This window comes from Hypanus sabinus, chromosome 9 (genome assembly GCF_030144855.1).
Source record: "Hypanus sabinus isolate sHypSab1 chromosome 9, sHypSab1.hap1, whole genome shotgun sequence".
NCBI lineage: Eukaryota > Metazoa > Chordata > Chondrichthyes > Myliobatiformes > Dasyatidae > Hypanus > Hypanus sabinus.
The window spans coordinates 105160090-105184984 of NC_082714.1; the positions used below are offsets into that span (position 1 = coordinate 105160090).

The 24895-nt window shown below is 44.8% G+C and overlaps 1 protein-coding gene across 4 annotated transcripts in view; it reads right to left on the minus strand.

The window, feature by feature from the left end:
- LOC132399697 (protein TMEPAI-like) overlaps positions 1-24895 on the minus strand; it is a 98662-nt gene that overhangs the window by 34567 nt on the left and 39200 nt on the right. The window contains exon 1 of one of the 4 annotated variants that reach the window (XM_059980366.1): positions 3204-4483. The exons of the other annotated variants lie outside the window; for them this stretch is intronic. The gene's annotated coding sequence lies outside the window, so the exon portion shown is untranslated. Of the gene's footprint in view, positions 1-3203; positions 4484-24895 lie in introns of those variants that run through there. 4 annotated transcript variants of the gene reach the window in all.

The window sequence follows — 24895 nt, forward strand, 5'->3', positions numbered from 1 at the left end:
GGACTGGTGATGTGTCCTAGTCTTTGGAATTCCCTGCAGTCTTCTGCTTACTGACCAATGCCCCCCTCCCCTTTCTGTCTCTCTAATGGTTGCAGATGTTGGAATCTGGAGCAACAAACAATCTGCTGGAGGAACTCAGCAGGTCCTGATGCAGGCTCTTAACCCAAAAAACTTTAACAATTACTTTCTTTCCCACAGGCACCAACCGCTCTATCGCTGGGTTCCTTTGGCAGGTCCTTTGTTGCACCTATAGGAAGCTGACACTCTCAAGACAGGTTGAAGGGAATGTTGCAAATTGACGTTCTCCTTGCATTGACTATAAAAGAGCAACTACTCCTCGTAGATTTTGCTGCACTTAGGCATGGGGCATGCAGTAGGGTGCATCTCATGCGTCAGAATTAAACACACAACCCTTAACTGGAGTGAAACCACTCCCTCAGGAGGGACTGACTCTTAGTTCCCAGCTCCATCTGCTGATGCAGCCTTCTGGACAGACCTGATTTTACAGAACACAAGCCTAACAAAGATCCACAAATACACTGAAGTTGCAGGAGAAAGGTGTTGTCGAAGAAGAGGGGAGAGTCAGACACTGACAAATCTCAGCTCTCCGCGGACTGTGTAAGCGAGGATACAAAAGGCTCGTTCTTTTTATTCAATGAGCTGAGTGAATTAACTTGGAGCAGCAGAGACGGTCTCCCTTTCAGTGAGAGCTGGCTACTGTTTATGTAGATGTGAAGTAACAGATCACTTCTGACCTACATTGTCACATGCCTGTCTGTCTGTCTGTCTACTGTGCGGGCAGAAGGAAAAGGAGGCCCCCTTAAAACAGCGAACAGTGAAATCTGTTGTGCTCTTCAGTCAATGAGCTTTGGTTGGTGGGGGTGGGGGGGGAAGAGAGAGAATGGGGAGCTTTGGACTTTCTCTACAGTTGGAGGAATCCTCGCTGAGCGAGCCAGCCGTCCAAGCTGCTACGTAATACTGCAGACAGCGGAACTCTGCCTGTGTCTGATGCACTTAATCCCAGCACTGCGCAAATCCGAGGAACAGAAATGGGGCAAGGGAACACAAGCTGAAACTGTTCTTCAGCAGCAGTAGCAGCAGCCTGGGATGTGCCTCACCCCAAATCTCCCCCATGCCTCTCTTTAAGAGTTTTGTGTGAAAATATGAACAATGGGAATAACAGAGAGAGCTGGAAACCCTTCACATGAATATCAACAATGCAAGACTAAAATTAATAACTCCCAGGAAATGGTTAAAGGTACTGAAGGGAGGTGAATTTGGCACAAGTTCCTATTTTAGTGAGACAAATCCCTCAAAACTCAAATGCTGGTAGAAGCATGAAATGAGGAGGTGGCAGAAGAGAAAAAACTGCAGCTGCAACAATTTTATCTTTGTGTTGTCTTCACTGCAGTAGTGTTTTGGTGAGTGTTATTTACATTCTTGTGTACAGATGCTGCAATTTCACAAGAACCCCGTTCGCCAGCTGAAGCCGTGCCATGTTAGAGGAACTCTGTGACCTTTGGAGACAGCCCCTTGAGGTTTCAGTCTGCATTTCCCCCTCCCCCCAAACCCTCCAAGATGAAAAAGCAAGACTCTTTACAGCTTGCAATTTTGCCATGGGTGAATAATAAAAACAAGAGACAACTCCATTAAAAGGGAAAAAAAATGGGAGCCATTTTTGTTAACATCCTTCCAAACTCACATTCAGAGACATCTGTTGTTTAAAAAATCTCCCGTTTCAAACTCGCTACCTTTAGCTCTTCTAGAATGTAATGGGGTGGGGAGAACAATTGGAGCATTGTGCCATTTGTAGGAGTTACCCCTGTGTTTGAGGAGACTTGGTATGACGCATGCAGATTTCTACAGATGTACCGTGGAGAGCATTCTAACTGGTTGTGTCACCGCCTGGTGTGGTGGGGGGGGGGGGGGGGTCACTGCACAGGACTGGAAAATGCTGCTCCATCATGAGCACTAGCCTCCCCAGCATAGAGGACATCTTCAGAAGGTGGTATCCGTCACTAAGGACTCTCAGTCAGGACGTGCCCTCTTCCCATTGCCAGTACAGAAGGCCTCAGGCCACAAACACTCAACCTTCCACCAACAGCTTCTTGCCCTCACCTTCAGATTTATAAATGGACAATGAAACCACCAATACTATCTCGGTATTTTTATTCCTTTCTTTTTGCACTACTTATTTGATTATACACACACACACACACACACACACACACACACACACACTTAATTGTAATTTATATATTTTGTGATTTACTGCTACTGCAGAACAACAAATTTCACAACATATGCCAGTGATATGAAACCTGATTCAAAGTCTTCCCACTCAACAATGGCAACTGCATTAATTAATGCCTTCAACTCAGACAACCCAAACACTTCAGAAACCACACAATGGAGGGCCTTGAGCTCTCTCTCTCTCTCTCTCTCTCTCTTCCCCCTCTCCCCACCCCCACCCTTTATCAGTTAGCGACAGCTCAGGAACCAATCATCAATATAAGAATGGGGGGGGGGGGAGAGAGACTCAAGTAGTGGGTAAAATACACACAAGCATAACCCCTCCCCTACTGACTCTTCAGCATAATACAACACTTCTAAAATTAACCACCAGCACAAAGACCTGCAAACATGTCCACACCTAGTTTATCTGTCCATGCGATCAAACACAGAGACACAACATTGCGGCTGCCTTGTAAACTGGGTATCACACTCCATAAACACAGGATACAGACTTCCAGCTACCAATGAACCTTGCAATCTGATCGCTCCTCCCTATTCAAGATCATAATCACCACTAACCTGAAATATTTTTAAAAACAGGAGGAGGAAACCTGCTAAGTCAGCAATGGAATATCACTGGGGACAGACAATTCTGGGAAGCTCAGTGCTTTCAGGTGAGTGTGACCTCTGAAGGACTTGCAAACCCTTCTCACCCCCCCCCCCTCCGGTCTGCTGACATGCACGGAGAGCTGGTGAAGATGCTGACACCCCACAGATTTTATGCTGCAGCACAAGGAAAAATTAAGCCCTCCAGCAAGAGCCACAGAAGTAACTGTTTCTGTAAATGAGGTCTACTCTGAGGTGCCCAGAGTGCACACTCCTTCGTTACACTGGTTGGTTTAACAGAGCCTGTTACGGTTGGTGGCAAGTTTCCAACTCATCTGGCAAATTCAGAGGCATCACCTCACCTTCAAATGCTCTGCATCCTCTCCCATCCTTGCGTTTGTAACCAGCTGCCCTCAACAAACCGGAAAGCGAAAATGAATGGTTAAGTCAAATGGTCACAACTCACTGCCAGAACTTTGCCGTTAAGCAGCAATGTTCTACAGGGTAATTCACCACAGTTATTTTTAATGGCCCATTGATTTTCCATCTGAATTAACAATTGGAGATCAATGTCCTTCAGGTCAATTCTGGGGCGCTGGCAGAAGTACACTGTGGATTATCCTGGACCCTAATCACTGTCACAGTAACCATCTGCACTGACCTTTTAAACTGTGCAGGTTATATCAGCTCCCACTTCTTTATTAGCAAGTTTGGCCGGTTCTGCCCTGAGAGTGGAGAACTGTCAACCGTACTCATTCCATCAGGTTTGAAGAATGCCTTTCAGTCCATGAGGGAGACTCCTGGGCAGGTGCTGCCTTTGGGGTGGCTATGTTGTACTTTCCCAACAGGCTGCAGATCAGCATCACTGATGCAGCTTTGATGTAGGTTTATTTCCACTGGCAGTGGGTCTGGTGGATAGGTGCAACCGAATGAACTAAACCTGCACTTTGCACTCTGAATACGTGTTGCATGTAAAGTGGTATTCCTGAAGTAGGTGCCTCTGCAGTGTAACAAGCATAGCAGCCAGTTCGCAGACAGCCCAAAATTAAAACGATAAATTTCCAGATAACCTGGTTTTAGACAATAATTAACCGGGCAAGCAGACATTCCTGCTAGGGGCTTCGGATTGTCTGTAAATTCAAACTTTGGGAACAAGGTATTTAATGGGCTTTCCTTCGTTGGCAGTAGTGGCAACTTGCTTTAGTAGTTCTGGTGAAAGCACCCCCAGAGTGATGTTGGGAAGGGAGCTGCTGGGTTTAGACCCAGTGATGATGATGAAGGACCACAGAAACATTTCCAAGGCAGGATGGTGACTCGGGAGGTACAGGCTGGGTCGGGCATGAGGAGGAAGTGTTCCCATATGTCTGATGTGTCAGGAAATTAATCATTTGTCACAGGACAGCCAGTCTCCGACCTGCCCTCATGACCAAAATACACTTGTGTAGCTAGTGGAGCTGCGTTTCTAGTCAATGGTGACCTCCAGAATGTCGATAATGTGGGACTTGTATTCAAGGGAGTTGCCAAGGATAGGTGGATAGACTCTTTTATTAGAGAGAGTCAGCGCCTAGCATTTACTGCTGCATGTAGACATGAACAGAGTTGTAAATGGAATTTAACATGGTGTAATCACCAGCGAACAAACCCATTTCTGACTGTTCAATTCCATTTGCAACTCAGCCCATGTCTGCATGCAGCAAGACCTGGACAAGATTTAGGCACAGACTGAGAAGTGTCAAGTAACACTTGCAGCAGTGAAAAGGTGACTGGGCCTTGGACGCTGCCTGAAGATCTCCTGCAGGGTGCCTTGGGGCTGAGACCCTATATCCAAGAAAGGATGTACTGGCTTTGGAGAGGGTCCAGAAAGGTTTACAAGAGGATCCCAGGAATGAATACAAGTCCCACATACAATACTGTTAGTATACAAGGCTTTGGGCCTGTACTTGCTGAATTTAAGAGGGGAAAGGCCTAGATAGAGTGGGCGTGCAGGAGATGAGTCTGGACTAGAGGGCACAGCCTCAGAATAGAAGAATGCCCCTTTAGAATAGAAGAGAAGGAATTTCTTTAGCCAGAGGGTGGTGAATTTGGAATTCATTACCACAGACAGCTGTGGAGGCCAAGTTATTGGATATATTTAAAGCAGAGAATGATAGGTACTTAATAAGTACAGGTGTCAAAGATTATGGGGAGGAGGAAGAATGGGGTTGAGTGGGAAAATAAATCAGCCATGATTAAATGGTGGAGCTGACTCAATAGGCTGTGGCCTAATCCTGTTCCTATGTCTTATGGTCTTATCAGCTGGCTGCTAACAGGGATTGGATTGACTAGACAGTGAGCAGTAAGATTTATCTTGTGAACACATCATACTTGGGCAACTCTCCACATTGGCAGGGAGCTGAAAGAGCCTGGCCAGAGGGCAGTGAGTTTTGGAGTGCAAGTCTTCAGGAGCACTCCCAGGATGTCACCTGTCCGTTGCCACCCACAGACGCTGCTGACCTGCACAGTTCCTCCAGGTTTGCGGGTTGCTCTCAGGACGTTGCTGGGTCTTTCCTGTATCCGGCGTTCTCACTGTTTCTTAATAAGATGTGGAGGGAATCAAATCGACTGAAGATGAACTTGTGAAGGTGAGGAGAAGAGGCCTCAGGAGGAAGCATCATCACTTCTGGCTGAATTCTTCATCCTTTTCATTAGGACTTTAGAAGGCATGAGAATTGGGTGGAGAGGAATAATAAATCAGCCATGCTGAAACAGTGGAGCAGACTCAACGGGCTGAATGGTCTAATTCTGCTCCCATGTCCGGGGCTCATCAACCAAACTGACTAAAGCACAGATAAAGGAAGGAGGTTTCATCTCTTCCTTCCCAGGCTGTATTTGGTCTATTTAAGCATTGTTAAAGAGTCTCAAACAGATTCCAAACACATTCCTTTGGAGTGTACTGCAGACAGGAAAAGGTGGTGCCTTTCAGGAGTGTAGACCTCTATCCAAAGCCACCTGTTTTACTGCCCTGCACTCATTATCAGGATCCCAGAAATACCCTCCACCCTCCCCCACTGATGAGCGGCCTTGCCACACGAGTTGAGTATGTGCGCCCTGCTTTTCACTGAAAGCTTTGCACAGTTACCACTGAGCTCCATCATCAGCTGATGCGCTCCTGATCGCTCACAGCTTCGTCATCAGCCCCAGGGCTTTCTGGCCGATTGCTTCAGTGTTGGGAAATGTAGCAGCCAGACCAACAGGCGGATAAAGAACCAATTATTCCAGAGCTGCAGATACGCAGCATTGGCCCTTCAGTCCACTGAGACCACCCCCCAACCACGTTTTTATTTAAACCCACATTTTTACTTTTCATTCTCCTTGCATTCTTACCAGCTCCCCCCACCCCTAGGTTCCACCACTCACCTACACACAATTAACCTACCACCCCACAGAGGGAGTGGAAGAAACTGCAGCACCCAGGAGGAATTGTCGAGCGACCGGGAGAACTTGCATGCTTCGCACAGATGCAAGGTCAGAGTCGCACCTGGGCCACTACTGCTGTGAGGCAGCATCTATACCAGATGTGCGGCTCATCCTAGCAACACTGGCTGAGGGAGAAGCATTTGCCTACCCATTTTGAGGGAATTACAGTCCTCTTCCAATTTGAGGGTTTGCATCCAGCCCAGTCACTTGGAGGATAAGCCCCCCCCCCGCCCCCCAACACCCTGCGTTAGCATGGTAAGCCATCTGAATTATCTGCTGACGTTTCTTGAATGGGTCGGGATTTCTCTCTCATTGCGAGCAGCAAAGCATCTTGGGGAACTACGGGGCTTTCATTCAGTGGCTATTTGTTCTTTTGAAATGGGAAGTCCACACTGCTATCATTCACATTCTCCATTGTGCTTGGATGTAGTCAAGATGGTATCTAACCCACATGAAGGCACTGTTAACTCGGCCTGTGGCGCCAAGACAATATCCATTTTATTCTTGTTAGCTTTGCTCCCCGTCCCTGGTCCATTAGTGCATTAGCTGTAATACTATCAGACTTCTCTCCCTGCCACCTGACATGGCAAGTTGCTCAACAGCCAGTCTTACCGAAGGAGAGCCTGGACCATTTGTTTAAGCAGCATTTTGGTACCAACGAGATATTTCAGCTACCAGACATAGAAGTAACAGCTTCTAGAATGAAGTGCCATTGTCAAACGTATCCATCATGATACCAGTGATGTGCTGTAGGAACAGAGCGCTGCTGGTAAGTCCAGCCCGTTGTGTTAAAGAGGCTCCACCTGTCATCCCTGGTGGATGCAAAGATTCCATGGTACTACTCAAGAAACAGAAGTGACATCCTAATAATAAAGATATTCTTATGTCCTGGGTAATATTTCCATTAAGTGGCTTCAAGGTAGTTCAACTGATCACAGGCTCATTGCTATTTATTGTAAAAATGTAACTTCTCCCATTCTTGGTTGCTTGCACAAGATGTTGCCACACTGTACTGTGTGATTTTTAGTTAACATGAAGGACACACTGGTTTCAAGGCAGTTTATCTACTGTTCCAGTGAAGAGGCTGTGTGAAATTTCCCTACTAACCACTTGAACCGTGAAGAACACACAATTATAGATTCTGCCATTAAACACAAGCTGCCTGGAGAAAAGTCAAACTGCAGCAAACAGGCGCATTCTTACACATGTGCAATCTGCCAGCTAAAACATGCTCCAAACGGTGCAGAAAAGATCTTTGTGCCTCATTCATCACCAACTATACTCTGAAGCTGGTGCCCCTGCTATTTCCTAAAGGATAAGAGGTTGTTCATCTTCTCTTCCAGGGTAGTTAATCACTGGATTTCTATGCCAACCCCCCCAACTCCAAAGGTGGAGGGGGTCAGACCAGCAGATGGGTTTAAGGTGGAAATAAATTTCAAGATTAAGGCATTACAAGCAATGGGGAACCAGTACAGAAGATGAGTTGAGCCCAGCAATGATCGGCCACTATCATACTGAATGGCAGGGGCAGGCCTCAGGGGCCTGGTGAATTCCTCCTGCTTCTACTTGGTGTCCCTTCCCTCAGCTTCTGCATGCTACAGGATTCAAAGTTCAAAAGTGTGCTGCAAAAGGTTAGGCAGAATTTTCAATGCCGTGTTGTTCCTCTAACCCTTTAAAGATGGTTGTTGGGTTAAGTTCTACAGCAGCTACTGACCTCCCTGCAGCACAGCGTTGTTGGCAGGGCCTGTGCGGTGTTGCAGGCAACGGTGAGACCTTGTCTGGTCAGCTGCTACTGAAGATGGAACACTTCCCTCGAAAGTTTTAAGATCACATATTTACCCACACGAATATTCCAGCACCTGCAAAGGTTGAGTGGCTAAGTACTGAAGGCCTGTTCAGAATTAGCATCATCAGATTGTAATCACTAACATATATCACGAAGCTTGTTGTTTTTGTGGCAGCTATACAGCACAAAAAAAAGATTACTTTAAGTTACAATAACATAAAGAGTGCAAAAGAATTGGAGTCAGAATTCATTCAGGAAGACGCTGTTCTTTTAACTTCAAGCACTGGTCTTCAGGTTCCTGTACCACCTATCTCCCTGATGGTAGCAATGTGAAGAGGGCATGCTTTGCCACTAATTTAAGGTTATGACCTCATTATCAACCAAAAAAAGGATTTAAACAAACATATTCTCACACCAGATTACACAATGAAGTGTTTCACCATAATTATCTGAGGGATGGACTGTATTACCTAACCTGATGCTCTTGGGAAGCACTGAATTATCATCTTCCAGGTGAAGTCATTACTTGAGGCTTCTATGCCCTCTCTAATGGAGGGATGTCAAAGACCTTGACTGCAGAATTTCAAAAGATGACCAAATAGTAACCTTACCCAGTGCCTCGTTTAATATACATCTCCCATATAACGGCAGAAAACAGACTATCTGAACACTCCTACTGCAGTTTCTGGGCCTCTCAGTACCCAAAACCACTTCTTTCAGACATTACAGTAGCAGCCACATTTCACAGGTTCTGATGTCACCTGTGGGAAGTAGCTGTTGTACCGCTTGAAACCAGTGTGATTAAAGCTGTACAGATTCTCCCACTCTTGTTTATCCAGTATTTATGTATCCATAACTCTCATATAACTGGGAATTTTTTTAAGAACATTAAGGAGTGCCATAATTCTTTTCTTCAAAAAAAAGAATGGAAATCACGTGATTGTGTTCATGCACAGTCTCTCGTCACTCTGCAGCACGACTAAGTGATAAGCAGCCAGACTGCGTGTAAAAGTCTATACATAGCCAACATACATGAATTTTAATTCAAGTGCTATGCAAAATAAGTATGAAGTGACATTTTTAGTGTATTACATTTATACACAAAAGGAAATTTAGTTGTAGGCTGTTTAGCAGGAACGTCTCCGAAGATCTGGCACTTTGTGATGAGTACAATACAAAATATAGAATTACAAAGCAAAGCATTTGTTTTGAAGGAACGTTTGATGACCATGGGCCTGGACTCAAGTTCAGAAGGAAAGCTGTGGGGGTTGGGGGGGTGGGGGGGGGGGAGAAGAGAAGAGAGAGAATCTCACTGAAACCAGAGCATGTAAAGTGGACGTAGAGAGGATACTTCCATCAGTAGGAGTGCCCAAGATCTAAGGGCACAGCCTCAGAATAAAGAGACGTCCCTTCAAAATTGAGATGAAGAAGGATTTCTAAGGTGGTTAGTCTGTGAACTTCATTACCACAGAGGGCAGTGGATGCATGCAAGACAGACATTTCTTGATTGTTAAAGGGGTTAAAGACTACAGGAAGATGGAGCAAGATCGAGGGTTTTGTGGGGTGGGTAGGAGGGGAGAAAATCAGCCGTGATGGGAAGCAATGAATGTAAATATTTTGACAAATTTTCATGCATCTGGCTACCCTCCCCCCCCCCCCCCCGAATTCCCTATTGACGTTGTACAGCTGATAGCTTGCTGTAGACTGCACTTCTGGTTGTCAGATTGTGGGAAGTATGTAACGGCACTAGAGGGAGTGCAGAGGACATTCACCTGGATATTGCTTGGATGGAGGGTTTCAGTTGGGGGCGGGGGGGTGTTGTAGGATTTGTTGGGTTTGTTTTCCTTGGAGTGGAGGCGGCTGAGTGGGAAACCTGACAGATGTGCAAAACTACAAGGGGTATTAATATAAATTATTTTGCCCATGGTGCTATATCAGAGGGAAGGAGATGTAGATTTAGGGTGAGAGGAAGGATGCTCTGAAGGGTATTCTATTCCCCTCCCTCCTCCCCACCCACAGAGGCAGGAGTCTGGAATGTGCTGCCTGAAATGGAGGAAGACGCATCTCAACATTAAGTATCTAGACGAGCAGCTAAATCACCAAGGCATAATGTGGGTAAATGAAATACAGGTACAATGAGAAGGTGGGCTGAAGGGTTGTACGTCTCCGTGATAAGACCTCCTTTCCAATGCACTTGCTTTGGCATGTGGCAAACAGAAGTGGCCAATGACAACCACCTTTCCAAAGATCCCACTGATGACAGTTCAAGCATCCCATCCAAGGCACCGCTGCAGTGGTTCAACATGCAAGTCCCAAACTCACCCTGTTAAAAAAAACATTACAAAGGACCGCTGAAGGACAGACTGTCGCACTACCTGCACCATAGGAAGCACTCTGGTAGTGCTTCAAACAAAGTGGTCACACATAGTTCGTGTGCCAGATTCCCCATTCTTCACCTTCCCTCCAAGATCGATGGACACAATGAACCTTCCCACTCCAGTTTCTGGTGTACAATGTTTCTCCTCTCTGTGTTTTCCAGCAAGGTGACAAGAGAGACATCCGATGCCGGTGCAATTAACTGCAAATGGCCCGATTCTTAAGGTATCTTTTGCTACTTGATAGACTTGCAATACTTGATGGAAATGGATAAAAATTCTATGAAAGGAAACAATTAAAAAACATAGCAGGGAGAAAACACTCCTATTCAGAAGAAATAACAACCATTCAGTCCTGTTCCATCCCAAGGTTACCTTTCACCCAGTTTTCCCACATGCCCTACAAAGAAAACCCAGACTTGACTTCGCAAACTCAATTGTCACAATCGGTGAATTTTATTTTGTTCTCAGAATGCCTGCATCTAAATATCTCTCTTGGAAAATTTTGTTTGTCCTTCCAAATGCTGAAAATACAAGAAGCAGGATGAGGGGAAGCACACACATACAACAGCAGTGTGAGGGAGTGAATCAGAGTCACTCAGTGAGTAGAAGCTTTGACTCAGGTCCCTTTTCAACAGATTAATCAGCAGCTAAAAGGTAAAACCCACAGCGGCATCATATCTAGACAGTTGTAACAGAGAGATACTTAAGCAAGCAGAGGTTGCAGTTTTTTTCGTTATGTGCAGGAGCTACATCTATGCTGTTTTAGCTGCAGGAACCCAAGAAGGTGCTTTTTGTAAAAAAACGAGAAATCACAGGACTTATCCTGAAGTCTGAAGTCTGGCTCAGAGGGAAACTGCTTGCGTCAGGACTGATTTGGCTGGTACTTCTTCACCCTTCCCTAGGGAAGAAATATATAGAGCTAGTACATAAAGCAATACAAAAAGAGCGCTATGGGGATTGTACAAAGTGCTAGACAGCACAATTCTCTGCAAGGGCAGAAACCAGACATCCATTTGTACATGTGGATCAGCTAATACTGGCCAGTAAGGTGCAGACCTTGACTGATTGGAAACAATCGTGCAGAACAGCATTAATTTAGGAATGGTGCCTTTAATATCCTAAACTGACTTTACAGCAGAATTATCAAACTAAAATTAACACTAAGTCACAAGACTTTAATTTAGACAACCAAAGGTTTGGTCAAATAGGTTATTAAGAAGCACTTTGAAAAGAAAAGAGTATTCCATTCTCTACCCTCAACCTATTAACATTTAGATTACAGATCCATAAAACAATTTGTACAAACTGTTAAGAGTTTTAACCTGCAAGATCAACCAACATATATGGAGATGTAGTGAAGGAGTGGTCAAAGCCTACAGAACTATGCCCAAATTGTTGCTGCAAATTTTCCATGCTCAAATTGAATACTGGAAGCCAGTTTTACTCACTTTGCAAATATCAAGTTCCTAATATATATGGAACAATCAAAGATCACCTAGAAATAGAGTGTCTCAGGTAATACCTACCCCCCCCCCCCCCCACCAAGGATGAAAATACAGTTGTGGGATTTATGGTGAAGGGTCCCTTTACGGGAGGGATTTACAAGCCCAATCAACGGAGAGGATAGAGAGATGCTCAAAACCTTCAAAAAGCCCGCACCAGTTTGCAGGCACCATCACCAAGGTCAGCCGGTTGGGATCCACCATACAGCACAGGAGGATAGCATTCTGTTCCTGCACAGCATGCAGTTATGCAATACACCAGATCTATTTTTTCTGTCCCAACCCAGCATCCCTTGACCCCTAACATCTTTATTAAAAAAAATGAGTCTTGTTTGAAAACATTTGAGCACATGACCCCATGGAGAACAAACTGAATGATTTATAAAACCTAAACGATCATTCTGGTAAACCACCTTCTCCAAAGTCTTCAAGTCTGGCACCCTAAGCTGGACTCAGTACTGCAGCTTTGGTTGAACCTATCATTATGAAAGTATTGCGCGAGGTCTTGTCTCCCAATCTCACCACAATCCATTGGTAGGACCTCCATCTCTCCTACTTACCAATGTACTACTGCGGACCACCGCCACTCCTCGACAGTCATCGTCCCTCATACACCCTCTTTACACATCCTTCAAATGGGCCAATCCCCACCCACCATTCTAACCTCCAAGCTTCTTTGTTCACAGAAGTTGTTACCCCTGGCTTCAAGGAAGCAACAAACCACCCTTGTTTCAGTCAGAAAAGCACTCGTGTTCTCACCATCATCACCCACAAAGGGTGACCAAATTCCCCACTGTGTCAGCTCGCCTGAACTTTGCCCCATCTAGTCTCCCTCCCCTTTATTTCTCTTTAGCAATACCAGTCATTTCATTACTGGATCCTCGATTCTGTACAATTTCTGATATGCTTACTGGCTCTTATGGTGAGCGTGGCTGATGAGGAAAGGATGAGTGAACTAGGGGTTTTCTCTTCAGAATGGAGGAGGATGAGAGGTGACTTGATAGAGGTGTTCAAGACAGAGGCACAGATAGAGTGGACAGCCAGTGCCTCTTACCCAGAGCAGAAATGGCTAATACAAGTGGGCATAATTTTAAGATGACTGGAGGGAAGTATGGGGGGAGAATGTTAGAGGTAGGTGTCTTTATTTTAACGAGAGTGGTGGGTGTATGGAGCAGGTTGCCGAGGATGGTGGTAGGGGCAGACACCTTAGGGACATTTAAAAGACTCTTGATTAGGCAGGTGGATGAAAGAAAAACAGAGGGCCATGTGAGAGGCCATGTCAGGTTGATCTTGGAGTAGGTTAAAAGGCTGACAAAATTGTGTGGGCCAAATGGCTGATACTGTTCTATGTTCTCAAAGGTTTACAAAATACACCTAACATCTGCTGAGCGTGGCATGTTAGGAAAGGTTGAGTGAGCTAGAGTTTTCCCTCTTTGGAGCAAAGGAGGATGAGGTGTGACTTGATAGAGGATTAGAAGATTATTGAGAGACATAGTCAGAATGGACAGCCAGCATCTTTTCCCCAGGTCGACAATGGCCAATACCAGCACACATCTGTTTAAGGTGAATGGAGGAAAAGTTTAGAGGTAGGTTTTAAAATATTTGTTTATTGAAAGAGTGGTAGGTGCCTGCAATGCACTGCAGAGGTTGGTGGCAGAGGCTGATACGATAGGCATTTGGACATTAGAAAAGTAGATGGCTATGGACACTGTAGGAAGGGCGGGCTAGATTGATCATGGAGCAGGTTTATACAAGTTGGCACATCGTGGGCCAAAGGGCCTGTTCTGTACTATTCTGTGCCATGTCATTTCAATTAGCAGTGACCACAATCTGGTGTTCATTTGATGAATTAGATAGATAATAGATACTTTATTGATCCCTTTTGGCCTTTTAACCACAATTTAGTAGCCTGATGTTCACCGTTGCTGTTGCCTTCAGCCCTTCCCCAAACTACACTGCTGCCATGAAGAGATTTTAACTTGGTGTCTGGATAGTAGATCCAATATTCTAACTGCATACCATCACTATCTCCTTGATCTGACTTCAATGGGACTCATTTCATAAAATGAAGAATGTGGCAAGTTAAAAGATGAAATTCTTCCTCCCCCCCATACCTTTCATTTAATTTACTCTCAATCCATCATCTCCCTACATCAACATTTTGTTCAATGTTATTTGTTCTTGAAACAGTCCCAAATCACAAACACACTATTCTTGACAACATTACAGGAATGTTAATTTTATCTGAAGCAGTGTATAAATTCACTACCTTTGCAATTCACATTTAATGTGCATTATCTCAAGAAACAAATTGCGCGAAATGTTTCTTTTGTTTTATAGGTGTCCGATCCTATTTCGGAGGGACATGAACCGGACCCGAAGCTGTTAGGAGTCCTGCAGGGCAATGGAAAGATATGATATTACTCCTAGCATTTTGGCAGCCTCGAGTTTCTTGTCACTTCATGCTGGGCACACCAGTGCAGAATTTTCTGCTCTCCGATTCAATGCTGCTTTTCCCCATCTGTTGTTAAACTGGAACATTAGTCATACTCATCCTTCTGGAATAACTAAGGCAGCACTTTGAAAGCAGCCAGCCTTTCTATGTTAAATCATTAAAGCAAACGAATACCAACTTTTTTTGGAAAATGATTAGAAATTTGTAGAATGTGGAGTGAACATTCCTTTTCTACTGATTTTTTTTTCAAAAACAAATTAAAAAGGATATAGGACAATTGATTAGGAGAGACAGGAATAGAAACAGGAATTATTTCTACTTGACCCAAGGATAGTTAACCTAAATTGGCAAGAACTCCAGAATTATTCCTTTGGGTTGCACTATTTGAGTATCCCATAAGAAAAGACAGTAAGTGTTGCAAGTCACGATACTTGTTTAACAAAATGCTGGCAATACACAGCAGGCCAGTTGGTGGCTATTGAGTAAGACACAGAGATGGCATTTCCAAGTAAATTTATTATCAGCCTACAACTTAAGATTCATCTCCTTATAGGCAGCCACAAAACAAGAAACCCAAAGAAAACAAACACCCAATGTGCAGAGTGAGAGAAAGCTCAGATTGTGCAAATGACAGAAGCAAGTAGCATTTAGAATGGAAGTGAGTCCTCAGATACGAAGCCTGGAGCAGGCCATAGCCTCAGTGCAACGAGAAGCAGAATAAACATTGTGGAGTAGCAAGCAGAACCAGACTGATTCTCAGCTCTGCATGTTCTAACACCCTGCATGTTCAATCCATCTAGTCTGGTGCATCAGGTCATTCCTCACTCTTAAGACCTGGGCCCAGACGCATTGATACACCCTGGGCTTGGACCCCACTGCCACGTTTCACCCCATACCCAGCCTTTCCAAATCGACCCGGCACTTAAATCGTTTTAGGCGGAGGGACCTTGAATCTGCCTCTCCTCTGCTCCAACTTTGCTCTTGTCCGCCCAACTTCACCTTGAATACAGTACCTATAGAAAATTTTCATCCCCTTGAAAGTTTCCAGGTTTTATTGTTTTACAACATTGAATCACTGTGGATTTACTTTGGCTTTTTTTGACACTGACTAACAGAAGACTTTTTTGTGTGAAAGTGAAAACAGATCTCCACAAAGTGATCTAAATTAACTACAAATATAAAACACAAAATAATTGATCACACAAGCATTTTCACCCCCTTCAGGTCAGTATTTAGCAGATGCACCTATGGCAGTAATGACAGCCTTGAGCTGGTGTGGATAGTTCTCTACCAGTTTTGCACATCTGGACACTGCAATTTTCTCCATTCTTCTTTAAAAACTGTCAGATTGTATGGGGATCATGAGTGAACAGCCCTTTCCAAATCCAACCACAAATTCTCAATTGGATTGAGGTCTGGACTCTGACTTGGCCACTCCAGGACATTAACTTTATTGTTTTTAAGCTATTCCTGTGTAGCTTTGACTTTATGTTTGGGATCATTGTCTTGCTGGCAAACAAATCTTCTCCCAAGTCAGTTTTCTTGCAGACTGCATCAGGTTTTCCTCCAGGAGTTTTTCTGCATTCTGCTGCATTCATTTTACCCTCTACCTTCACAAGCCTTCCAGGGCCTGCTGCAGTGAAGCATCCCTACATCATGATGCAGCCACCACCATGCTTCATGGTAGGGATGGTGTGTTTTTGATGATGTACTGTGTTTGGCTTATGCCAAACAGAGTTTAGTCTGATGTCCAAAAAGCTCAATTTTTGTTTCATCAGACCAGAGAACTTTTTTCCAGCTGAATTCAGAGTCTTCCACATGCCATCTAGCAAACTCTAACCAAGACTTCATGCATTTTTTTCTCCCCAACAACGGCTTTCTCTTTGCCACTCTGCCATAAAGCTGAGACTGGTGAAGCACCCGGGCAACAGTTGTATACGCAGTCTCTCCCATCTCAGCCACTGAAGCTTGTAACTCCTCCAAAGTTGTCATAGGTCTCTTGGTGGCCTCCCTCACTATTCTCTTTCTTGCACAGTCACTCAGTTTTTGAGGATGGTCTGCTCTAGTCAGTTTTACAACTGTGCAATATTCTTTTCTTGATGATTGAAACAAGGGATAATTGTACAAGGGATATTCAGCGACTTGTATCCATCTCATGACTTGTGCTTTTCAATGATCTTTTCACAGACTTGCTTGGAGTGTTCTTTTGTCTTCATGGTGTAGCTTTTGCCAAAACACTGACTCACCAATAGTTGGACCTTCCAGGTACAGGTGTATTCTTTTTACTACAATCAAACACCTTGACTGCATGCAGGTCTCCAAAAACAGAACTCCATTTAACTAATTATGTGACTTCTAAAACTAACTGGCTACCCCTGTGATGATTTGGTGAAGGGGTTGAATACTTATGCAATCAACTGTTTTGTGTTTTATATTTGTGATGAATTTAGATCACTTTGTAGAGATCTGTTTTCACTTTGACTCGTCTTTTTCTGACAATCAGTGTCAAAAAACAGTCAAGTTAAATCCACTGTGATTCAATGTTGTAAGACAATAAAACATGAAAACTTCCGGGAGGGGGGGGGGGGAATACTTTTTACAGGCACTGTATGCCTTGCACCTGCACACTTTGACCCTTGACTCAGTGCCACCTTTGCTCACCCCTTCATTGTTTGCAGATTGTTTATCATAATTTTAACAGAAAAATTGTTATTAATATTTAATTGTATTTCTCGTTTTGGTAACCACCAGTTTAAAAAAAAGCGTGCAAAGAATTAGAGGACGGAACTGGATTTAGACTGTTGAGAAAGATTATGTGTAATTGTGTGCCTGCCTTTGCACATTCCTGTTTCGGCTCTGAGAATTCTTTCTGACCAAAGGGCAGCGTGCTGTGGAACTCACGTCAAAATGAAACAGGAACCCATCTCTCCCCATCCCATTTACAAATGAGATTGATGTGCATTATGCATGCAACTGACCAATGAACTGGAAGCGAAAGATAGGACAGGATGGGATGGGTTTAAAGGCTGAATGGTCTCCTTGTGGGCAGTAAATTTCAATGACCCAAAGTGCAGGAGTCGTAGAAAACCTCTTGGATTTTAAAAGCTGATTTATAACATCCAGCTGAAACAACATCAAAATCAGAAGCCGCCAGCGAGCCGAGCAGATGCTTATCCAACTTAGGAAAACACAGCTGGCTCAGTAACTGCCCCTCCTGCTGTCCAGGCCTGAAGATTTGCTTCCTCCAAAAGGATCTTGTGCCTGAAGCATTCATCGGCACACAGAGCCTCCACTACACATTAAGGGCAGTGGGCCCACTGGGGAGCTGTTTTGTCACCGCAGTAATACTACTTTATTTAAAAGGTGGCAAAGCGTTTGATCTCACTCTGCATTCACCACCCAGCTGCAAATGGCTGGGAAACTGCTGAGTGGACAGAGAGATGGAGCTGTCAACAGTTGATATGGCAGGGAGTGGCGGGGAAGTACCTCCACCATGACGGGGTCAGCATTGACATTTCCTGGTAGGGAGGCCATTCTGTCTGCTGCCCAGGCACCAGCTCTACAAGTTGCTACTGCCTCACCACCTGCTCTTCGTTGAAGCAAGGCTCCTCATACCATTCAAAGATTTATTTGTCACAAAAACACCAACACAATAGAATGCACCATTTGTATCAATGACCAACACAGTCCAAGGATATCCTTGGGGGTGGCAGGGGGGTGAGGAAGCTTGCAAGTGTTCCCATTCCTCCAGCACCAACATAGTGTGCCCACAACTTACTAGCCTGCACATTTGGAAATTGGGAGGAAATCGGAGCATTCAGAAAGAGCCCACGTGGTCACGGGGAGAATGTCCCAACTCCTTACAGACGGCAGTGGGAATTGAACCCAATTGCTGGCGTTGTAAAGCATTATGCTGGCTGCTACGCTCCCGTGCTGCCCACAAACATTTACCCAGCTCCCTCTTATTTGAAGGCATGATTGCATTTGGTAGCAACACGTTTCCAAATTTGTGTTACTGAAATTCCTCACCCAGCTTCCATTACACATTAGAAATTCATGCCCAGCGTGACAGATTCAACATCCAGTGGAAATGATCTCCCACTACTTACCCTTAAACCACATGTAAAAGTATTTAAAGTCTCTCTACAGAACAACCACCAAAAATCCACACAGACTCCCTCTGCAGATGATTTGGGAATCTGTACCATACAAAGCCAACTCAAATTTACTATGTTTAATTCTACAGCTGTAGTCCACATTCAGACTTCTTTACATTGCCCAAGAAACAGCACAGCACCAAGATTTCATAAATCTTAAGTGCTGATCACAATCCGAGCTTTACCAAGTTCGATTGGAAGTGAAACAAACAGTTGCAGTCTTAAACACAACTTGGGAATGGACGGACACACAACAGATGGAATTTAATGCCGAGAAATGCCAAGTGATGTACTTTGGCAGAAAAAATTAAGACAACAATATTTACAGTACATCTAAAAAGTGTGTGCAGGAATAGTGAAGCCTCCTCACATGCGAAAAAAATGTGAAAGTGGCAGAACGATGAAGTGAGAAAGTAATTAAAACAGAACAAGAGCTCTCTCGGCTTTTTAAACTGAGGCACAGGAAAGGAAGAAGTTATGCTAAGGAATACAGGTTAGGACATAGTTAAGAGCACTACATTAGAGGAAAGATTTAGTAGAAATGGCCCAATAGACGAAGGATTTCAGATTTGTGGATAAAAGTGGAGAAGCTGGGACCATTCCCTTTAAATTGCAGGATGGAGAGGGTGCAGAAGTGGTTTAGAAGGATGATGGCTGGATGAGAGGGCAGGAGGACAGGTTGAACAAACTTAGGTTGTTTTCTTTGGAGTGGCATAGGCTGAGGGGAGAGCTGATGGAAGTTTCTGAAGGACAGATAGTGGACAGCTTCCCCCATAGGGTTGAAATGTCTACTACTAAGAGGTATGCACTTAAGGCGAGATGCGGCAAGTTCAAAGGAGAAGTGCAGGGCAAGTTTTCTTCCAAACAGCAGTTGGTACCTGGAATCTTCTAATGCTGTGCCAGGGGTGCTGGCTGACACAAATGAGGCATTCAGGAGGCTCACAGATATGGGTATAGTCATTGTGTAGGCAGATGGGATTAGTTTAGTTACACATTTAATTACCTGTTTAACTAGTTTGGGCAGAAAGGCCCGCCTGTGCGGAGTTGTGTTTGTATTTCTGGATTCTCCACTGATAAATTGGTCAAGGACACAGGTTTAAAGTAAGGGGGGAGAAAAAGAACCAGGGATGTCAGCAATTTTCATGACCTGTAAATTCAGTCCTTGGAATGCCAGTGATAGCAGCAGAGAACTGGGCAGATGGTATAGGGAAATAAAATCACCAGAGGCAAGGGGAGGGAGCGAACACCATCTCCAAGTGTAAAGTAACACTATTTCAATTCTATGTTCCTACAATATATAAATATGCATCTTTCCTGCGGAAAAAAATCAAGTGGGCATTCAGGAAAGAGGATAAAGGAACATAGAGCAAAGCCATCTTCCAGCTGCTGGGAGTCTTAGAACAAAAGTGATTAGATGAATACAGCTCAGGCTTTGGGTAACACACGGTGTTCGATCAGTCTGGAACGGAGTCCAGCAGCTCCATCCAAATACACCTGCGAGATCCCTCCCACAGCCTTGAGGTCACAACGTGCAGGGGCTGCATTGTAGTCCTCTGAAGAGATCACCCTCCGGGGGGGCAATCAACTCCCTTAAGGCAGGAAGCAAAGGTGCTGGAGAGCCACACTGGCAGATTAGATTGCCAGCTCATTGAGGGCCTGGCTTCCCCACCACACTGTTCCACTGCGAGCTTGTTCCTCACACACCCATCATTCACCCCTTTCCTACAAGATCGCATACCTATGCAAAGTGTGAAGGGTCAGTAATTACAACAGCAGGAGGCCCTCTCCACTGACCATTCCCCAACCACACATTCACGCTCTTTTCCAAGTCTTTCCATCCTCTACTCTACCTATTCTACTTAAAAACCTGCATTTTATTGTCTTCTTTATCATGTCAGATTGATCCAAAATCCTGCCGAGCCACCGTGGAATAATACTCGCAGATTGTGGTTGTAGTAATCACCGATAACTTCAATCACAAATGGAAAGGAAGGATGAGAGATTCAGATTTTTCACATGTACTTTGAAACAGTGAAATGCATCAGCTTTAACAACCAACACACCCGAGGATGTGCTGGGGGCAATCATACATGCCAATGCAAACAGCATGCTCACAGTCTTCAACAAAACAATATACACAGCAGCAACAGAACAAAACAGCAAAACAAGCCCTTTCCCACCCTGATATGCACACACCTCCAAACCCACAGAGAGGCCACCAGTCCCCGGCCCTGGACTCTGACCCCAGCAGAGGCCACCAGTCCCCGGCCCTGGACTCTCAGACAAAGGGCTGCCAGTATTGAGCTCCTGGCTTGGAATTGCAGACTCTTCCTTTGGACCTGTACCCCCGGATCCTGTTTTTGACCTGCTGGGCTTTCAGCCCCCATACTCGGAGTTCTGGATTTTGACCTTCAGCTTTGACCTCTGGATCTCTGGTATCGACCCCAATACTCGCCAATCGCAACCTTCAGGCCTCAACAGGCCAGACCTGACCATGGAACGCCTTGGGCATCAACTTCCTGACTCGTGCAGACCTCCAATCCTTGTGGTCTGAGGGGGCTCCTGGCCCTCGTGACTCCCACACGTAAAGATTCCCACCTCAGGATTTGCCTACAGGATCACTGACCTCTCAACACAGAGCATTTCCACCCAGCTCCTGCACCTGACTCTTCATTCATTCTCCCTCATCCCTGCCCCTAAACACTCAGCCAACCCTCAACCCCTTGCGCTGGCCCCAAAATCATCGCTACGAACCGAAAGCAAAACAGTCCGGGCCATGCCACTGGTGGACGTCGCAGCTCAGCGCCAAACTGATCAGAAGCAGCACATCCATTCACCATGACGAGCTCAGGGTCTCCAGCATAACTGGGACAACAGGTGCCCTTTTGGTCTTCCTAATGCCGTGGTACTCAGCGATGCGCAATGGTAGTACAATTTGGGAAGATGGGAGGCAGAACAGGATCAAGCTACAGAGCGAAGGGGGTGTTTGTAATCTGGGACACAGCCGGAGATCTCATGAGAGGTTTGGAGTTCGAAAAACTAGGTCACGTTTGTATCTATAGTTAATTAAAAATACCTGAGTGGATCAGCTTTTGCAGGTTCAGGCAAATACTGTGACGAGGAAGTTTTTTGGCTTCGATTAGTCCAATAAGTATCAGATCAGGGTGCCTCGGGAGCCGTTAGCATAAAGCTTTGCAGCACCAGAGATAGGGGCTCAATTCCCACCATTTGCCTGTAGGGAGTTTTGTGCATCCCTCCCCGCCCTCTCTGGGTGCTGTGGTTCCCCCCCAAATTCGAAAGGTGCACAGGTCAGCAAGTTATGGTGATGCTACATTGGTGCCGGAAGCTTGGCAACACTTGCAGACTGCCCCCAGCACATCCTCACACCATGCTGACAACTGACGCAAACAAAGCATTTCACTGGATGCTCCCAGGTACAAGCTGATCTCTAAATCTTGTCACATGGCTAGAATGGCGGTACCTACATTTCACTCTACGTGACTCTTGTATGGAGTCAGGAAGTGTGTGGGCCGGGAAAACTCAGGTCAGGCTGAACCTGTGCTGAGAATAACTGAACAGAGCATGTCAACGTGGAGCCCTAACCCTACCCCTGCCGAACATCCACAGCCTGCTTTGCTTTTCAGATTGCCAGCATCTGGAGAGTCTTGCTTTAATGAAACCTTGTTGAGGGTTATCAGGCAGTTATCTGATGCCTGGAAGAAAGACTAGAGCAGACATGGAGTGAACTCTACCCTCAGGAGGTGCAACTTTCATGCAGATTAACTATTTACTACCAGTTCTTTCCAAGAGACTTGAAAAGAGCATGGTTTTGTAGAGGAGCTTACCTTCCACTTGCCACAAAGTGTGTTAGAGAAAACCTACTTTATATCACTTTCTCCTTCCCCAGGATTGGGGAATGAAGGAGGAGAGGCCATTGGTTTAGAGAGGGGAGAAATTTAATAAAAACCCGAGGGGCAAATTTTTCCACTCAGAAGATGTTCAATACAGTCAGCCCTCTGCATGCGTGGATTCAACCAACCACAGATCGGGAAAACCCAGAAGTTCTCTCTCCAGCATTTGTTGTTTGAGCATGTACAGACTATTTTTTCTTGTTATACTGTATTGTTTAGGGAATAATGACAACTATTTACATTGTATTAGGTATTATAAGTAATCTAGAAATGACTTAAAAGTACAGGCAGTCCCCGGGTTATGAATGAGTTCCGTTCCTGAGTCCGTCTTTAAGTCGGATTTGAAGTCGGAACAGGTACATTCAGTATTTAGCGTCAGTTAGTGAAATGTTTTTCTTAGTATATAGTACATACTTTACCTTTCTGTGCATATAAAACTCTTCAGAAACACACGCATTTCAATAATTAAACCACTGCGTTGCTTAGTAATAATTGTAACTTTCATCAGGGCAGGGCCTTTTACACGCTCCATTAAAAATGTTCCGATCGTTGACTGACGTAGCCTAACGCTTTTCCAATGACCAATGGCGTTTCACCTCTTTCCGATTGCTTTATTACTTCCACCTTATTTTCAATTGTGATCATGATTATTTTCGTGAACAGAAACACCGTGGATTCAGAGCTGCACCGCCAGGTCCTAATGTCCACGGCATGGAGACATGTTAAATAAAGTCCAGGGTTCCGCTGGGTCCTAAAGACCACCGCACTGAGACAGGTTAAATAAGGGACTTGAGCATCCGCGTTTTTTGGTATCCGCGGGGGGAGTCTTGGAACCAATCCCTGCAGATAAGGAGGACCGACTGTATATAGAAAGAGCTGCCAGAAGAAGAAGCGGTTGAGGCAGGTAGATTAACAATATTTAAAAGGCACTTGGACAGGTAACATGTATCAGAAAGGTTCAGAGGGATTTAAAGCAAATTTAAGGCTTCTGTTTAAGACTGTGCTGGTGAGTCTCAGTGACTTCTGGCAGGTGGCTAATGAAATAAAGAAAACAACTAAATATAAACAAGAGAAAATCTCAGACGCTGGAAATCCAAGCAACACACACAAAATGCTGAGGGAACTCAGTAGGCCAGGGAGCCTCTATTTACTCTATGGAAATAGAGTACATTCGGTGTTTCGTGCCGAGACCTTTCGGCAGGACTAAATACTTTGTTAATCACACTTTTTCTGGTAAATGATCATTGCCAGCAAAAGTCTGCAACTTCCCTTCAGGCTCAGAGGCAATTCGATGCAGCAGAGACAAGGTGAGGCAGCGGCACTGTCATGGAGAGCGAGGAAGGCCCGAAGTTAGATCAATTTAAGTGCTGGGCCAAATCAGAAACGTCAGGTACAGCAGAATCGAGGCAGCACGGTTTGGACAACTGCTGGGCCAGATTAAAAAGGTGAGGGTGTCGGGGCCTGAGGCAAGGCTCAGCGGCTTTTAATTGGCTCTGTGAGACAGACTCTTCGCAGACTTCCATTCAGAATGCCATTTGCTTGCGTTCATTTATTGCTTGTGTTATTTGTTTTCTTTCTGCACACTGGGTGTTCAGCGGTCTTTTTTTGGGGTTCCTTTGTTTTGTGGCTGCATGTAAGGAGTCAAAGCTCAAGGGTGTTTAATGCATACATACTTTGATAATAAAATACACCCTGACTTTGAAATGGAGCAGCTTAAACAGATACCTCGGTTGGCATGGACCAGTTGGGCCAAAGGGCCTGTATCCATTCCGTACAATAACTTCTTGAAATCAGCCTTGTTCCTTATGAGGGATGTTCACGAAAGCATCTCACTAGAAACGTTTCAGAACTTTCCTGGGTAAGAAAGTAGGCCTGTGGTCAGTCACCCCTTGTGAGTGGGATCTTGCTGTCTGGGAGATAGCTGCCACGTGACCTACTATACGATAGTGACTGCGCTTCAGGTACTTTGAGACCTGAAGAGTGCTGGATAAATGTGAGCCACTCTTCACATAGGGTCAGTGCCGAAGAGCAAGAAAAGCAATACCTCAATAATAAACCAGGAGACAATGAGATCCGTGAAGGAGAGTCAGGTGTCAAAGGGAAAATAAAATTCGTAAGAGCATCTCACTGGAAATGTTTCATCATTTTCCTGAATAACTCACCGAAGGCCCAAGGGAGATGAGTAAAGTAATCAGAGACCAGCTGACTCAGTTATATAATAAGAGCATCGTGACCTCAGCCCTCTTTTCCTAGTTTCTGTCTCTTTCCTCATCCCTCCCATCCCACCACCCACGATAAATTCTTTCTAGATTCATACTCCTCCCCCCCCCCGCAGTAAAGTACTGTGGCTATAACCATAATTCAAAATTCACTAGTTTTGTGCATCATGAATACCGAGATATCACTGTA